This window comes from Nyctereutes procyonoides, unplaced genomic scaffold (genome assembly GCF_905146905.1).
Source record: "Nyctereutes procyonoides isolate TBG_1078 unplaced genomic scaffold, NYPRO_anot_genome, whole genome shotgun sequence".
Lineage (NCBI taxonomy): Eukaryota > Metazoa > Chordata > Mammalia > Carnivora > Canidae > Nyctereutes > Nyctereutes procyonoides.
In genome coordinates, this window is record NW_026575042.1 from 19,255,124 (window position 1) to 19,270,888 (window position 15,765).

At 42.3% G+C, this 15,765-nt stretch overlaps 1 protein-coding gene across 1 annotated transcript in view; it reads right to left on the minus strand.

The window, feature by feature from the left end:
- The window catches only part of RARB (retinoic acid receptor beta), a 722,113-nt gene extending 716,174 nt beyond the window's left edge, over positions 1 to 5,939 (minus strand). The window contains exon 1 of the mRNA XM_055320911.1: positions 5,883 to 5,939. The gene's annotated coding sequence lies outside the window, so the exon portion shown is untranslated. The remainder of the gene's footprint in view (positions 1 to 5,882) is intronic.
- Between the last annotated feature and the right edge of the window lie 9,826 nt (positions 5,940 to 15,765).

Sequence of the window (15,765 nt, forward strand, 5' to 3'; positions counted from 1 at the left end):
TAATACAGGTCCCATGGTCACTAGTGACCCCAGTAGATAGTATCAGAAAGGGTCTGAATGCTTCATCCATAGCAATCATTATTTCTTTGTTGATGTGACATTGTCATTAATCATTTATGTTTCTAAGCCAATCATATTGATTTGGAGCCTGTATCCATTTTCTATCCCTGCCACAACAAATTAACACAAACTGAAAAATAAACGGGCTAAAATTGATACTGAGAAAATTAAGTAAGTAATGTATAAATCACATGGAAACTGAACCTCTTCAAATTAAATTTTTCAGAATTATCTCTTTTAACTATAATGTTGAATGTATTGATGTGTTTGGCAAGAAAGAGCCCTCTACTCTAAATTTGACTTCTTTATTAAATTATTTATCAAAAGAATACCACAGTTGCCACTGTATCAGTGAGACATTTGCTACAGTTTTAAAATCAAATGCAGAACACATTCATAGACCATCAATTTGGGACCTTCTTTTGTCAAACTCTGTTTTTTTAAATACCTTAAAAGTAAGCCTTATTTTACTAGTGAAGAAAATCTTAAGGAAGACATGACAATATAGTCACTCAATATAAGATTGTTTAAACTGTGTTCATCTCGGAAAGCAGTACCATTTTCAGCGCAGGAGAGAGGGGGACAGATGACCACATTACTCAGTGTTTAAAACCAGGAAGATATGGGATCTGTAGAACATATCTTCCTGTAACTGTATGCTAATATTCTTCATAGGATGTATTGTTACCTAAAATTATAGTTTTATGTGTCCACTTTATTGTAATGTGTCTCTTAATGGCATGTCAGCCACACATTCCTGTTCATTGATGTACATGTAGCCTTTACACTAGTGCCCGGTATAAAGTAGATGTTCAATACTCGTTAAATGAATGAAAAAATAAGTGATGAAAACTCTTAAGTCAAGATCCAGCTGTTCTGATATACTAATTTTTATCTTAATTACCTACTCACTAAATTGTTCCTATGCCTTTCATTTCTAACCTTAATTTCTCTAGTGTCCCCATTAAAACAGGAAGTCCCTCCTTCCTTATCTATTCAACAATATGACTGAGCACCTTGGAAAACCCCCGGCTTACTCAAGTGTCATTCATTCATTCACTCAACAAAGGAAATCAGCAGATGAAGTCAGAAGGATAACAGAGGGCTAGATCATGAAGTCTCCTGGGCTACTGTGATCTTGGGCTTTTAGTAAGAGTGAGAGGTGGGAAGCCACTGGAGGACCCTCACACTGTAAGTGTCATATTCTGAGTAACATTTGAAAAAAAGGGTAATCTATTTACTATATGAGGCCTGGGAGACACAAGGTCAGCAATCAGGAAGTTACTGGGATACTAATGTTTTCTGACTGCCCGTGTTCTCCATGTAATTCAAACTAAGTTGCCTAATGAACTTTGTTGGAGCACAGGATTCATTTTAGAGTCCCCTGTAAGACACTCAACACCAAATGTCAATGGTTGTCTGCTTTATACTCAGTCCCTCTCTGTGTATAACATCATGGAGCATGGCTTCTGCGAAGAATCAAAGAGAACACTAACTGCAATCACCTCTGTTTGATCATTCCTTGATCAAGGCTCATTTCCCCTACATAATGACCTCTTATTTCTCCTCTGCTCAAACCTAGTGTTTTATAGCATTCATTCTCACTGAAGACTATGTGTACCCCAAAATGAACAAGCACATTGCCTTGAGAGTGACAAAGAAAAGCAGGGAGCCACTTAAATCTCTTAAGATTCTTCCAAAGCCTGTTGTGCTAATGTTATCTCACTCTACAAATCCCACTAGTTTTTAGGCTTCCCCACTAATCACACTAGAGAGACAGATTATGATGAGCTGCTTTTACCATGCTTTCCTGTGAAATATCTAACCTTAAGATTTACCCAACTGATCTATACCAGTTGCACCCGTGGGACCAATGAATGCCACACCCCTCACACATCATCTCTTTGATATTATGGCTTTGGAGCATTCCAGCAGCTCACTCAATATGAATGTATTCATAGATACAGGATCTGGGTGCTGCTGAGGAAGTGCCTCTTTTGCAGTATACAGCACGACAGCTCAGAAGATCTGAGTTGTCAATCCCATGCTTTTAATCCTGCAATCTTTGTTTAAGTAATTTAACCTTGTTTAATGTTTCCTCACCTAAAATACAGGCCTACTGAGAGTGGGGAATAAATAAAGCCACACATATCAAACATTTAACACAGAGTCTGGCACATAGCAAACACTCAATAGATATTAGTCACTGTCATTTAGGCCATTATTCTAGCTATCATCATCATTGTGAAGATGGACATGCATCTTCCAAAATGGTACCTGGGCTCAGGAAGCAGGCTTTGCTACCTTTCTATCACCTGGTAATAAAGACTACTTCGTGAGAAAAGGTCACTCTAGAATGTCATAGCATGGATCCACAAGGTAATTTACCAATCCCTTTCTTCCACCTTACATGTTTATTTGTTGACAGAGGGGAAATGGCGCAAGAATCTTAAGATACCTTAAGGTATCTCATTTATTCTGGAGGTAAGTCTGAGGTAATGGTTGCAAAGACCGCCAAGTACAAAAGGCAGGGGCAACGTGGTAAATTAAATCCTATCGTGATGATAACAGCAAGGACAAAAGCTCATGTAGATCTTTCTCTTCTGTTTGGTGTTGCTTATAAAAAGAACATGAAAAAAGACAAAAGATGAGGGAAAGAGGAAGGGGAGTAAGAAAGGAAAGGACTAAGAGAAAGTGAAGTAAAAGAGAAGCACTGAAGAGGGAAGGAAATACTAGTGAGAGAGAAGCAAGAAAGAAGTGAGTAAAGAAGATTCCTAGACAGCCCAGTGTCATCCAAAGGTTAAAGGCAGGGCCAGCACTGTAAAACTACCAGAGAATATGAAGTGCATTTACAGTTGAACCAATTCTTGCATCCCTGTCTCTGTTTTATAAAGGGAAATGCCTCTACCTCTAGAAAATTAAAACTTACACTTTTCTTGATCTTGGAGTTCCAATGACAGGATGGAGTGATCATTTGAGTCTTGTTTACATGGTAACATGGATGTATATCATTGCCACCCCTGTTGAAGTAACACTTCCTAACTCCAAAGGTAATGAATACAGAGTGAAGAGTACTCAAAGATGCTTGTTTTGCTAAGAACACTTGTAAGTGGACCAAAGTGAACAAGGCTGGAATTTCAAACAGTTCTGGGGTGAACTGACCATAACCTCATCTCATCCAGTTATTTTGCTTTCATTTTCTATTTGTCAAAAAATCTGTGTATCCACAATTAACATGCCTTATACTCAGTTTCTTATGTTTCTAGATTAGCTTTTTGATTAAATCTACTCTGTTGGCCAAACACAAAGAAACAAACAGAAAGACAGACCATTAAAGATTACAATTACTTAAGCTTACTTACAACTTTATCTGACTTTCCTTTCCTAAAATTAAATGCAGGAAAGGTATTCCAAATTTGGCAAAATGTTGACAACCTAAAATTCCATAATTTGTCATGTCAGTATAGAATCCAACCAAGGATATTTGCCTTCCCCTAAAGGACTTTCTCCTTATAAGGTATCCTACCACTTAGTATTAACTTGGTGGGATACCTTGCCAAGCAGATGCCTTTCTTTATTGATGCCCAATGTCCTAACACTCAATTGTGTAAAATGTATTTCATACAACATACAAAATGCAAGTCCATTTAACTTTAAAGAGTGATATTAATCATTTACAACTCTATCATATCTGGACACAAATATAGGTGAAGGGTGTTATTGACCTGGACCCTGTAGGTTGAAATGGGAATGGACATAGGAAGGTAAATACAGGAGTAACAGTAAAAAAAAAAAAAAAAAAAAAAAAAAAAAAAAAAAATATATATATATATATATATATATATATACATATATATATCTTAGCTGGTATGGCCAGGCATTGCATCAGAAGAGTTACTCACTATAAACTATCAATACCGTCAGGTTTATCTGTGTGTATCAGGTAAACACCCACCCAGAACACAAAGTACATGATGAATTAAGAAATACGTTGGTGCCATGTTGGTGGCAAAGGGGTAAAGATCCTGAAATTCACAACTGGATGTATGGTAGTACCATTCCCCCAAATGAGAAAGATTGAAGGAAGAATAAATTTGGTGTATTGTGGTAGAAGTAATACAGATTTAATTTCTAATGTAAGAAGTTGGAAATGCTTAGGAAACATCAGAGAAGCAGACGGCTGAATAGATGCTTCTGGAGCTCAGAGGCCAGGAATGAACAAATAAACTGAGTCAGCATATAGATAAGAGTTAGAGCCATGAGAATGGAAAAAACTACTTAAAGGCAGGAGGAGGCTGGGGAGCTAAGAAGAGGGCCCAGGGTAGACTCCCAAGATTGGAAGGATTCCCATCTTCATTTGGAGACAGAAAGAGGAGCTAGCTGAGAAATAATAAAAGCCTAATGAGGAAAAATAGAGATGTAGAGTGTGACAGAAGCCATACCAGAGTCACCGGTGCCAAGAAAAGATGACTTTTGAAGGGATAGGGACCAGCCAATTCTTTCAAATGCTCCCAGAAGTTGAATAAGAATACAGTTCACTGGATCAGACCACATAGTGGCCACAGCTGATCTCAATCAAAGTTGTTTCTGTAAGTGGTGGAGGCAGCAGTCATTTCGGAGTGGGATGCACAAAAAAGGAGAGAGAAAGTGAAGACGGCTTAGACAGACAAGCCTCACCAGAAATCTGATAAGGACATAGAGTAAAGAAGTGAGGGATGTTGAGAAGTGTGGGATTCAGGGTTTGTTTTCAAGATGGAAGACAGGGCACCTGGGTGGTTCAGTGGTTGAGCATCTGCCTTTGGTTCAGGTCGTGATTATGGGGTCCTAGGATCAAGTCCCCCATCAGGCTCCTCACAGGGTGCCTGCTTCTCCCTCTGCATGTGTCTCTGCCTCCCTCTGTGTCTCTCATGAATAAATAAAGTCTTTTAACAAAAAAAGATGGAAGAGATTAAAATATGTTGACATGTAATCTTCCCAATGCTGGGGTCTAGAGAGGTATTATTTCCCCTCATTTACCAGATAATAAAATTGAGGCTCAGAGAGGTCTAAAAACTTGATCAAGGCCTCACAGCTGGTATGAAGCCGAGCTGAAAGTTGAGCCCAGTCTATCTCATTCCAAAGCCCTAGGATAGACTGCCATTTACTGCACTTTATTACATGTATTTATCCAATAAGTGCCTCCCTCACTTTCTAAGTACCAGGACTGAGTCTAACCTCATCCTTGAATCCCTGGCACCTACTGCAATATCCGGTAGTTAATAATAGGGACCGAGTAAATGTGTCATAGAAATGAATGAATTAGGAGTGCGTGGGTGGCTCAGTGGTTGAGCCTATGCCTTCCACTCAGGTCATGATCCTGGCTCCCAGGATCAAGACCCATATCAGGCTCCCCACAGGGAGCCTACTTCTCTCTCTGTCTATGTCTCTGCCTCTCTCTGTGTGTCTCTCATGAATAAATAAATAAAATATTTTTAAAAATAGAGAAATCCATGAATTAACCAAAAGTCAGATTTTTAGCCTTTAAAACAGAACTTCTCTACAGAACAGGGGTTTAAAGAACAATAGAAATATAGAGAAATTGGGGAGCTTCTGAAATATTTATCATATAAAAGTGGTAATAGAGGAGTAGTGACTTTAAGAGTGAAAAGAGTAATTAAACCTATACTCAAAATGTAGTTTGTTCACAAAATTGCATTTGCCAAGTTTGTAACCAGCAAAACTGTTAAGAACTTGCCCTAATCTTATGCAATCACCCGTCCCACCGTAATGAAAAGCCTGCTTGTCACTTACTATTTTATTTCCCCAGAGCTTAAAATACATACAAGATTCTTATTCCCACATGGAATCCCTTCTCAGGTAATACGGATTTTATGTGCTGTTCCACATGATACCAGCGTATCTGTATGGAAAGGGAAAAGGGCATTCAATCATTGTGATATTCTCTGTGCCTCACAAAAATAAATGGATTTTTTTAAAACATTCATGTGATTGACTGATCCCTCCCAACCACTACATGTTTTGCTCAGCTGTTTTGCTGGCATGTTACTTCAGAGCCTTTTGAATACAGTTATTAATTGTTCTCTTTATCATATGAGTAAGGCACTTTTAGCAAAGATCCTAAAGTTAAAATAATCCACAATCATTTTAAGATGTGTGAACTCTGATGTTTATTTGTCTCAAAATGTTAATAACTTAAGTTTCTGCTGAAAGAATTTTGTTTTTGAGCTTCCTCCAATAAATTCCTTCCTTCTCAATTTTAGAAAATTTACCCTTTGGACATAGAAATAGAAAAAAAGAGTTTTTCAGGTTAACGAAATTGTTGCATGATGTAAGGTACAGTACTTTGGTTTGGTTTGGTTTGGTTTGGTTAAGATTAGCTAGGAAAGAAGTCTAAGGGCTGCCCACTGACTAATTACATCTATATTGTTAAAAACTACTTGCACCAAGTTAAATAAAATAAGAATGCCTAAAGTAGGCTGAATTTGCATTCTGATTATTTCCAGATGACTTCTAATCCCACAAAGTTTTTTTCTATCCCTTTCTTGCTCAATATAAGGGTTACCTACTAGTCTCACCCGCCAGTATATCTATAAGCATCAAGTATTTTTTTTCCTAAAAAGGATATACTATACAATTTAGCTATTCATTTATGCAAATGATGGTAAACAGAATTATAAAGACAGATAATAAACAGCAAATGAGGTTATTTTGTTTCACGCTTTATGTTGTCAGAGTTCTGAGCATGGTTTAGTGTTTTCTATTCATGACTTTATATTACCAAATTACTCCCTGATGGTGTCTCAGATGTGCTTTTGTCTGCAAATGAGAAGGAATAAAATACCAGGACATTAACGTTAAATTACAATCGTTAATGGCGTAAATACGAAAATAATTACTGCATCATACCATCAATTGTTATGTGTTCATTACGGAAGTTCTTTTAAAGCCTTCATTTTCTTGTTACAATTATTTTTTTCCTTTATTTTTGTCTGGCTATTTTATAGCCCTGACAGTACTTTAGCAACATTCAGCAGTTACACAAGCCATTTAATCCTGCTCAAAGCTTCATTTAAACTTCATTTTAGTTGCATTTTATTTGTGTATATATGCCTTTTACTTCTTTCTGACAGTCAAAAGGTACTTCCAGAGTAGGTGCTGGAAAGATGTGTCAAGGAGGTTAGCTAAAACCAGCAATAAACTTTGGCGCTGGTTTCAGACTTCCTTGAACACCGCTCACCTTTATTCATCAAACTAAATGCGCCCCCATTCTCTAAAATTTTAGCTCCAGGGTCCCCACCCGACATCTCTTTTTAAGATTAACTTATAATTTTACAGCCCATCAGGCAAGATGCTTTCAGATCCCTGCCCTCCTGCTTCCTCCCGTTGTGTTTCTTCTCCCGTGCTCCATCTCACCTTTCTCCCTTCTGAGCTCCTCTCTCCGCTACCTGCTTTCTCTCTGGCTGGCAGGAAGGGGGTGCCCCCTCCACACACACACACACACACACACACACACACACACACACACCAGCCGCCTCGCCCTCCGAGGGTGCACCAAGTGCACCCTTTTGTCTGCTCCAATCCGAGACCATCGCTTAGCCTCTCGCCTGGCAGCCTCGGGCGAGGAGGGGCAGGAAAACTCAGCGCAGTGGCGAGCTGGGGGGGGCGGGGGGGACTCCACGGGCGGTCCAGCATCCCCCCGCCGCTGCGCGCGCGCGCACACACACACACACACACACAAGCACACACACACACACACACTCAGAAGTCTTCTGTCACCTGTTCGCTTTCAAAGCCAGTAGCCCTAGAGCTAGGTGAAACTTATCCCTCCGCCCATTTCCGCCCCCCACCTCCAGGAGTTCAGGTTCAAGAAGGCATCCCACGGCACAGGGTTTTTTTGTTTCTTTTGTTTTTTTTTTTTCCCAAAAAATACCTGAAGGGGGGGGGAGTGCACACTAGGTACACTGCAATTACGTATATCCCTAGTACAGTTCTCTGCCTCTTTCTCGCCCACCTTCTCTGCAATTACACCTGGCCTCTTCCTGCTAACGCGCACACAAGCACCCCGCGTCTGCGACAGTCCAGCTCCTAACCCCGGCCTCCAGGGCTCCCCCTCCGTGCGTGTCCCTCTGCCTGGCGCAGCCCCCGGCGCTCTCTCCAACTCCTGCCATGTGCAGCCCAGCGCTGCCGGCTCCTGAGCCCCAGCCGAGGCTCCAAACTTTTTCTCGCCCTTTCTCCAGCCCCGAATCACGCGCCTCCCAGAGGCTGCACGCCCTAGCGGGTAACCCAGACCACGCCGGGGAGTGGGGCGAGCACCGCGCCCCCGCGGGCGCCACGTCCCACGGTGCCCAGTGCAGGGCAGCCCTGGGTCTACGGGGATGCGAAGGGAGCCTGGGCGGATCCGGCTGGCAGGTGCCACTTGCCAGCGACTCCCGGGTTCACGCCCTGGGGGACCGCGGGTTCGGCCTGCCGAGAACAAAGCTGGAGTCCGGGGAGACTGTCAGCCGGGAGGCGCTAAGACAATAGCAATAAAGGGAACTTGGAAGAGGACCGCTGCGCAAAGTTGTCTCCGAGTCCCGGTGTCCTGGGATGGCCGCAGGCTCCCGCTGCAGACCCCAAGCCCCCAGCCCCGGCCCCGCCGCAGGACACGCAAAACCCTGGCTCGGCAGCGGTCCCGGGATGCTGTGCAAATACCCTGGGAGCCCAGACGCAGCTTGGGGCGCCGGGGACGCTCTGGGACCCGGACAGCAGCAGCCGGCAGGAAGACCCGCCAGCGCGCTCTCCTGGCTTTACCTTTCCGCGGGCTGCCTGGGAGTCCGCGGCGCGCCGCCCGCTGGCTGTGCCCTCAGCCCCTGCCGCCGCCGCCGCCGCCGAGAGCAGGCAGCGGGAGCCGGCTCCCTGCGCCCCGCCCCCGAGCGCCAGGCCCCGCCCCCGAGCGCCAGGCCCCGCCCCCGAGCGCCAGGCCCCGCCCCTCCACGCTGGCCGACAACCCCCCAGAGCCACGCGGGCCCCGTGCGGTTTGCGCGCGCGCTGTGCCGCCCGCAGCTCCCGCCGCTCCTGGCTCCTGCCTCTGCTGCCGGAGTGGCCGCTGCTGCTGATGCATTGCATAGACGAGGAAGCCCCGAATTGTCAAGGGGGATCCCCCCTCACACACACAAACGAGATGACTGAAATGACCTCTAGAACAGGGCAAGTATGGTCCGTGCTGGAACAGAATCAGCGCCTCCGGAGAGCTTGCTAGAAATGCAAATTTCTGGGCCCCATCCCAAATCAACGGAATCAGAACCTCTAGGGACAAGACCTAACAATAAGTATTTTAGCAAGCTCCTGGGACGATTCCAAGCACATTAAAGTTGTAGCAGCACTACTCTTTTGCTCAGAGAACTGAGGGGTTGATCAGATGCAGTCCTAGGATCCAGGAGCCCACTCGAACTGAAGGTTTAACTTGGCAGCATTTGCAAAGCCCGAGAGTACGCAGTCTGCGCCCTGGATGTCATTCATCTTGCTTTATTGACTGCGAAGTCTTTAGAGATAAACAGAGGGGGGAACACATTTACTTCTGATCTGACAGCTCTAATGAGCTCAAGGAAGAATTATGTAAACATTATTAAGTGTAATAAACACGTGTCGGCATCAGACAGTCTTCTCAGAAGAAGAGTTGGCAAAAGCCGTCATGAGCCAACGTTTTATTCATAATGTCTTTTTAACTTTATGTTGCCTGTGTAATAAGCCTTTGGCTTTGCTGTTGCCCAGATGGAAAATCATTACCCCAGTAATGGATGAGCCAGTTCAAAAGGAGAGCCACTGGGATGCAGAGCACTTTCATTCATAAGTGCTATGTATCAGAGACAAGGGGAACCATCCCCTGCCAATGTAGCCATTTTAATCATCCCATTGTTGTCCAGGCTTCTTCTTTCAACTTCCTGAGGCATCACTTGGCTCAAACTCTAAAAACCAAATAAAAGTTGGCTGTTTAGTCACCTTACCATTTTATTTGTCATGTCACTCTACCCTTTTTCTACTCTATTTTCCAGAGCTTCAGACATTAGTATATACTAATACAAGCCATCAGAGAAACTGCTGATGGCTTGTCAGAAGGAGGAAAAGAGGGGACTGCTTTGGTTTCCACTGCTAGCTCTAGAAACTGATTCTGGCTTTGAAGTGTTCTTTTGGGTAGAATTGGAAGCCAGAAGGTTAGGCCTTCAAGGAAGCCTGATCATCTATATCCAGAACAGGTGGACCTTCATGAAACCTCTTTTCCATTCCTGTCATGTTCTGTTTTTTGTCAAAAATGGCAACTTGCTCCCAGCGCTGGTAACATTACCATTTTAAGTAATGAAAGGGGAGCATCACTATCAAGACAACCAGTCCATCAAAAACTTGAAACAGTTTAGCACCCGCCCCCAATTATATGAGTGTTGTGAGAGAAAGAACTAGAAATCTGGCATCACAGGGCTTATTCTAGATGGGAGTTTGGAAAGGGGAAGAATGACACCCCCCCCAAAAAAAAAGAATTAAAAAAAGGAAAGGGAGGAAAGGAGGGAGGAAGAACCAATAACTGCTGCTCAGGTCTCAGAAATTAATCAAAAAGAACATTTAAAAGAGATGGCAGGGGGCATCTGTGTGGTCAGCGACCCACTCTTGGTGTCTACTCAGGTCATGATCTCAGGGGCCTAGAACTGAGCCCCATGTTGGGCTCCATGCTCAGCGGGAGTCTGCCAATCCCTCTCCCTCTGCCCCTCTCTGCCCCACTCCACCCTGCTCACTCTCTCTCTCTCTCTTTCTCAAATAAGTAAAAAAAAAAAAAATTTAATAAAAGGAAAGAGATGACAGGGTAAAGAGAGGAGGTGTGTTAAGGTTCTGCAGAGCAACAAAACCAAAAGGAAATAAAAGGAGAGAGATGAGATAGAGAGCTAGAGAGAATTATTATGTTATTGGCTCACATTATTATGGAGGCTGAGAAGCCCCATCTCCTGTCTCAAGCACCCAGTGGCATACTTTGAAGTCCTGAGAACTAAGAAGATGACCATGTACATTTCATCCAGAGTCTAAAGGCCTGAGAACTAGAAGCACTGATGACAGGAGAAGACCGACATTTCAGCTCCAGCAGTTAAACAGAGAGAGGCCAAATCATCCATTCCTCCACCTTTTGGTTCTGTTCCTCCACTTTTTGGTTCTCTCATGGGATTGGAGGATTCCCACTCCCCCTGAGGAAGGCCATCTGCTTTACTCAGTCCACCCCTTCAAATGCTGATCTCTTCCAGAAACACGGTCACAGACATACCCAGAAGTCATTTTCAGTCATAAATCTGGGCACCAAGTGATCCGGTCAAATTGACACATTAAAATTAACTAGCATGGGGCAAGGGGAGCAGAGCTCCATCCTTACCGAACTGTTTGTCAAGGGTAGGTTTCTTGCGTCAGGTTCCAAGGAGCAGGATTTATGTGCAAGTGATTTATGAAGAAAGCACTCCCAGGGGAAACGACTAAGGGAATTGGGAAGAGGGGGAAGCAGAACTGGAAAGAGGAGAAAGCCAAACAAGGGACGGGAAGTCCCACAGTGAGTAGGGCTTAGACACATTCTGCAGGGAAGCTCTGGAGTTTTAGCCTCTAATTCCTCTCAAACTGAGCTAAAAGAGCTGGGCATTCATATTCCTTTGCTGGACAGTTTATTGGTTAACAACCTCCCAGGGGAAATAAACTCCTTGGTACTTAAGTAGGCTCCAGTAGCTTGAGGGTAGTCCTTTAAAGAAAAGTCAGCGTTGCTATTGAAAGCAATGGAACTCAGAAATATGGAGGAGGTGGGATGTCACACAAAAATACTAAAAAAGGATTTGAGAGTATCTGAGGTGAGCACTGACTTTGTTTCAATACGTGACTTTTGATATGTGAATTTTTCCAGCTCTTGTACCAAGCATAAGCTGAGTACCTGAAACCCCACCCAAGAGGGGTCAACACTGGGAAAGCAGCAAGTAGCTATGGGATATCTTATGGGTTCTGAAAGTAGGGGTATTGAGGAAGCCTGGACAACCTCAAGTCATTTCATGGAGCTGAGTTATCAGCTGATTTGGCAGTGTCCAAATAATATTGTCACCTGTGAGAGCCAGCATTTGTATGCTGGCATGAGAATATATGGATGGCCAGCCCATCTTAGCCAGAGAAGCTGTGACAAGCCACACCAAAGCAGTTAAATTGTGAGAATTTGCCCTTCCTATACACTTCCTCCCCTCCCCCCACCTCCCAAGCCCAGAGCGGAAGGGTTAAAACAGAATAAAAAGAGACATCCCAAAACCAAATATTGAATCTTAGGTGCTTAGAAATAAGCACAAGCTAGGCCCCCTCCCATTTAGAGCTCCTTAGACCTAAGCATGGCCTGTGATTAGGGACAGAGCTCTGAATTGGAGATACACTGGAAATGTAAACTTGGTGGATTTTATTTTTTTAAGATTTTATTTATTTATTCATAAAAGACATACGGAGAGAGGCAGAGACATAGGCAGAGGGAGAAGCAGGCTCCCTGTGGGGAGCCTGATGTGGGGACTTGATCCCAGGACCCCAGGATCATGCCCTGAGCCAAAGGCAGATGCTCAAACAATGAACCACCCAGGCTCCCCTTGATGGATTTTAAATGGGTGAAAGTGAATACCTAAAAGTGATCCAGAAGTTAGGGAATCTACCTGAAGTCCTGTTAAGAGGTCTCGCACTTGGTAAAAAAGACAAATTTGACATACGCATTTGGGACCAGTGGTTTGAGAAAAACATAATAGTTTCATGTTTACACTTCAGTTTGTACAATAAATTAGCTATATTTGGAATTATTTATTTTCCTGGCTGCCTCCTGCCTCCTGTGATGTGTCCTCAAGTAACTTCTTCTACCTTAGGTGAGCCTCCACACCAGTGTTTGCTAGGATGGTTGTGGCCTGGCAAGGCTCGTCCACTGCCTGAGGACATATCCTGCCCAATTATCACATGCGCTGAAATGTTGGAAATATTAGCAAGGCAAGGCACAAAGGAAAAGCTATAATATAAGTGGTTAAATACCATGTGTATGTCTAATTATTTTCCTTTTTTAACAAAGATATTAGTTTAGAAATTTGCATAGGATGGTTTCCTCTTCTTACTTTCATTTGTAATTTCATTTAGAATGTCTATATAAACACTTTTTTATTTTGCTTAGAATGTTTGGCTCTGGTTGTATGCACATGGGTTCAACGCCTGGGGAAATTGTTACAACCATCAGTTGGAAATTGATTCAGATGCTAATCTGAAGTTGAGAGGATTTCCGGTTTTGCAGACATTGTCATTTTGCCACCATGCAGATGGTAGGAGCCCACTGTTGGTTTTCACCAGTATTTGGCATGCTCTGCAAAGCCCAGCTGGACAATCAGCTCAAGTTTTCTCTCTTCCTCCTTCCTGTCAGAGTTCCCTCACCTGCCTTCTAGCTGATTCTATTCCCATTTGTTCCATTTCCCACTTGGACCATGACTCTAAGAGACACAGTACATCCTATGGAAAAACTGAGTGTGATAAATATGATTCATTAAACACAGTGTACATCAATATCAGGTCAGGGTAGAAAATATACAACATAATGAATGCTCTACAGTTTGAGATTCAAGAAAGTATAGTCATCTCATGCAGGGTGTTCAGTGGTATCATCAATCATGAAAGTAAAAGTGGAGTGGTTCGTGGCATTACTAAAATGCCATAAAGATAGGCTGTTTTCTACTTCCTTCTTAATCCGACACTAAACCTTAAAGATATAGAATTTGCAAATCATATATCTGGTAGAGTCTTGTATGCAGAAGATATAAATTACACAACTCAACAGAAAAAAGACAAATAACCAAATTTTAAAGTTGGCAAAAGGTTTGAGTAGACATTTTTCCAAAGAAGATATGCAAATGTACAATAAGCCCATGTAAAGATGCTCAACATCATTAGTCAAGGAAAATTCAAATCAGAGCCACAGTGAGATACCACTTTGCATCTACTTGGATGGGTATAATAAGAATAATAATACTTTTTATAAAGATGGACAATAGCAAGTGCTGGTAAAGATGTGGAGAAATTCACACCCTCATACATTGCTTATGGGGATATACAGAGGCATGGCCATTGTGAAAAACAGTTTGGAAGTTCCTCAAAATGTTAAACACTGAGTTACCAAAAGACCCAGCAAATCCAATCTCAGATGTAAGCCCAAGAGAATAAGAAACATATGCTCTCAAAAATGTGTACATGAGTGGTTTTGAAAGCATTATTCATAATAGCCAAAAAGTGAAAACAAATGTCCATAAAGTAAGGAATGGTAAACAAATGTGGTATTTCCATACAATAGAACACAATTCAGCTATAAAAAGGAATAAAGTACTGATACAGCCTATAACATGGATGAACTTTCAAACCATTACACTAAGTTCAAGAAAGAAGACACCCAGGGCTCACATTTTATGGTTTGATTTATACAAGAAAGGCCCAGAACAGGCAAATCCATGGAGACAGAAAGTAAATTAGTGTTTTCTAGGGGCAGGTGGTAGCAGGGAATGAATGGGGAGTAATTGCTCATAAGTTCAAAGTTTCTTTTTCTTTTTTTCTTTTTGTTTTTTGTTTCTTTTTTTTCAAATAGACTTTTTTCCCCTAGTTTTAGGTTCACAGCAAAATTTAAAAAAAGATACATATTTTCTTTTTTTTTTAAGATTTTATTTATTCATTCATGAGAGACACACACAGAGAGAGAGAGGCAGAGACACAGGCAGAGGGAGAAGCAGGCTCCATGCAGGGAGCCTGACATGGGACTTGATCCCGGGACTCCAGGATCACGCTCTGGGCCAAAGGCAGGCGCTGAACCGCTGAGCCACCCGGGCTGCCCACATATTTTCTATATACCTCTTGCCTTCACATATGCATAGACATTCCCATTATGAAGATCCCACACAAAAGTGATAACATTTATTAAAATTGATGAACCTACACATTGCACATTACTATCACCCAAAGTCCATACTTTTACATTATGGTTCATTCTGGTTGTAGTACATTCTATGGGGTGGGCAAATGTACAATGACACATATCCATCATTACAGTATCATACAGGGCTGTTTCTCTGCTCTAAATATCTTTTATGCTCCCTTCCAGCAGTCTAACCCCTGACAACCATTAATCCTTTATTATTTCCATAGTTTTGCCTTTTCTAGGATGTCATATAGATAGAATCATACAATATGTGTCCTTTCTGGATTGACTTCTTTCATTTATTAATATGCATTTTAAAGTTCTTCCATGTCTTACAAGGCTTTTCAAAGTCTTTTAGCACTGAGTAAGAGTCCACTTTCAGGATGAACTAGAGTATATTTATCCATTCACCTACTGATGGACATCTTGGTTTCTTCTAAGTTTTGACTATTATGAAAAAAGAAAAAAAAACTGCTGTAAATATCTATGTTTGGTTTTTGTGTGGCCATCAGTTTTTAACTCCTTTGGGTAAATACCAAGGAGCAGAATTGCTGGATCATATATTGGGGTATTTTTTGTTTTATGAGAAACTGCCAAAGTGTTTCCTAAAGCACCAGCAATGAATGGGAGTTTCTTTTACTCTACATCCTTGTCAGGATTTGGTAATTTTAGTGTTCCAGATTTAGGCCATTCTAATAGGTATGTACTGGTATCCAATCATTCTTTTAATATGCATGTCCCTGGTGACCTAA